Raw genomic sequence first — 3,264 nt, forward strand, 5'->3', positions numbered from 1 at the left:
TGTGGTTTAATTCTTCAGCATCTTTGGTGAGTTTCTTCCTGGTAGTTTAATCTTTTCTTGTGGTGTATTGAAGTCTCCAAGTACTATAGTAGTGTTGTCTATTTCCTTTTTCAGTTTTCTTAGTGTTTGTTTTATATATTTTTCAGGTCTTTCATTTGGTGCATAGTTATTCATTATTGTTATGTCCTCTTGTTCTGTTGACCCTTTCAGCATTCCGCAGTGACTTTCATTGTCCTTTGTGATGGTTTTTGCATTGAAATTTATTTTATCAGAGATTAATATCACTACTTCTACTTTTTTCTGGTTACCATTTACTTGGTATATTTTCCCCCATCCTTTAATTTTTAGTCTTTCTTTATCTTCATTTTTCAGGTATGTCTCTTGTAGACAACATATTGATGGATTTTATTTTTTTAATCTAACCTGCTACTCTTTTTCTCTTCAGTGATGCATTTAAACCATTCACATTCAGTGTGATTATTGAGAGGCAAGATTTTATTGCTATCATTGTGTTGAGTTCTTTTTGGTGTTGTTGCTGGTTACTTTGACCCGTCCTGCTTTCTTTGGCACTTCTGTAAGAAGGACATCTCTCAGTGTTTCTTGCAATGCTGGTCTTGTTTCTACAAACTCCTTTAGGTTCTGTTTTTTGGGGGAATATCTTGATCTCTCCTTCATATTTAATAGACAGTTTCCCTGGGTTCAGTATTCTTGGTTGACAGTTGTATTCTTTGAGTGTTTGATATGTCATTCCACTGTCTTCTTGCTTGCCTGTTTTCTACTGAGAAATTGGCATTTAATCTTATCTGCTGTCCCTTCTAGGTTACTCTTTGCTTCTCCCTCACTGCTTTCAGAATTCTCTTCTTATATTTACTTCTGGCAAATTTGACTATGATATTCTTCATTGTTTTAATTTTGGGGTCTATTCTATATAGTTTTCACTAAGTTTCATGAATATATATTCTCTCATTCTCCATTTTTCCCAGGAAGTTTTCTTCTAGTAATTCTTCCACAACTTTTTCAATGCCTTTCCTTTCATCCTACTATCCATGGAGTCCAATGATGTGCATATTATCTCTTTTGATAGGGTCACACATTATTCTTAGGTTTTCTTCTTTTTCCTTCTTTTTTTGATTCTAGGTTTTTGCTCTAGCAGATCAGTAGTGACAATTCTGTCTTCTATTTCACTGGTTCTGTGTTCCATGTCTTCAGCTCTGTTCAGGTGTCCTTCCATCATGTTGACAGCATCTGAAACCTTGAGCCTCACATTTTGGATAGTGATTTCTTGTTTTTCCAGTGCCTCTAATGCCTCGTTAGTTTTATCTGCACTGATTTGGATTGTTTGTTTAATTTCCTCCTGATTTTTGCTTGCAGTGGCCTATAATTCTTTAAGTTTGTTTTTCACCCATTGAAAGTATTCATTGTTCTTTTGAATTCTGTGTGAAAAAGTTCCATCATACTCTCTCGCTTCAGGAAATCCATTGCTATTGTGTCTCTTTTTGGTGGTGATATCTTGCTTCGGACTTATGTGTGGGGTGTAATAGTCTGCTTCTTTCAGGACATTGCTGTGGTAGTGTTTCACACCAGAGACAATAGCCGGTTCTTGATCTGACATCATTACGCCAGAGGAAGGTTAGACAGGCACACAAGTAGATGTACGTAAGGTGGGTGCATGCACAGACACACATTTGGGGGAGAGGGGAGGTGCACACACATATGCTTACGGGAGGGGAGTGGAAGAGACCTCACTCAATTTCCCTCTGGCCTTCTTGCTCCTGGCAAGTGGGTCCCACTGCTACTCTCTGCTGTGGCTCAGTGCTCCCCACCATGACTCGCTGCACCCCACAGAGGCTCATTTTACCCCACCAACATTGCTTCAACTTGCCAGTCCTTGCCACTTCCATGGCTCTCAAGTGTCCACATTGATATATAGCAATATTTTGAGAGGCACCTATATATTTGTGCTCTCTTTTTGGCCCAGGGCCTGTAAGGCCGAGGGCCTGACAGCAATTTGTTCCCCAAAATATCTGAGTGAGCACAGAGGAAGCCTACTGTTCCTTTCTAGAAGTAGCTTCTCACCTCCATCAAGGGGCCCAGGACCTCCCTATTGCCTGAGTTAAGGATCCCATGTGGTCAGGCCTCACAGCAGTTTGTTCCACAAAGTACCTATTTAGTTGTCTGGATTCATAAGGTGTAGGCGTGGTGTGGTGCGGGGCATAGTCTGAATTAACATTTGAATACTTATCATAAAATTGTGATAAACCATATACACAAACATGGTCAATTTCTCTGAAAAATAAGAAAAGAAAATGCTAGAAAACTGTAAACGGTAATAAAGAACTTCTAGGATGTGCTATGATGCCTCACATAAATTTCTTTTTTGTTCTTTTTTGTATTGTACTGATTAGCTGTTGTCTAGTGTAAGTTAACTCAGAGAAAACTATGAACAACAAATGAAGTATTTATGGATCCCATATCAGGCACAATTGCCAGTAAGTCTGAATTCTTCATTATGGCTGAATTTTACCAATTGCACCCACCAAGGATCTCCCTTGGCCCTCATTGCCCCCCTGTTTTACTAAACATGAGGTTTCCTCCTGCTACTAATCTTTCTTCTGCTGCTGATAGTGAGTTGAATAGTACTCTGTTGTGACTCATGAGGGTTTCGGAAATATATTGCTATTCCTTTCTTTTATATCTCCTCTGGTTTAGAAACTGCTGAAACTTGTCCACCTGGGAGACCCTGCTGATGCTTGAAATGCTGTTGGCATAGTTTCTAGCATCATAGCAATCTGCAAGGCACCACAGTACAACAAATTGAAAGATAATTGGTGTGTTCTTTCCATACTAATTTATAATGCATGAAATGTTCAAAGATCTGATCATTGAAGCACAAGAATTTCCATCACCATATATTCATTTATTTTCAATATAGAATATAGTTTATCATGAGCAAATCACATACGCACACATACTTACAGTCACATAATAGTACAACCCAGATCACATCAATGTAGAAGTAAAAACACAATTTCAATTATTATTCTAATTTAATTGTATTCTTTTCTAACTTGCTCAACATAGACTCTGGACCTCTTATACATTTCTCCTGAAAAATTCTGGAAGCCTTAGGTAAATTCCCTATTGTGCCAAATAAACCAACACTTCTGATTACTTGTGGTAGCTGTCATGCTTATCATCTCATCCTCCAGCTTAGCTTTCTTTGCCTGAATTATATTTTGTGTGTCTGCTGGAGTCTTTTAACAG

Source organism: Elephantulus edwardii, unplaced genomic scaffold, assembly GCF_000299155.1.
Source record: "Elephantulus edwardii isolate Elephantulus edwardi_28Jun2011 unplaced genomic scaffold, EleEdw1.0 scaffold00119, whole genome shotgun sequence".
Lineage (NCBI taxonomy): Eukaryota > Metazoa > Chordata > Mammalia > Macroscelidea > Macroscelididae > Elephantulus > Elephantulus edwardii.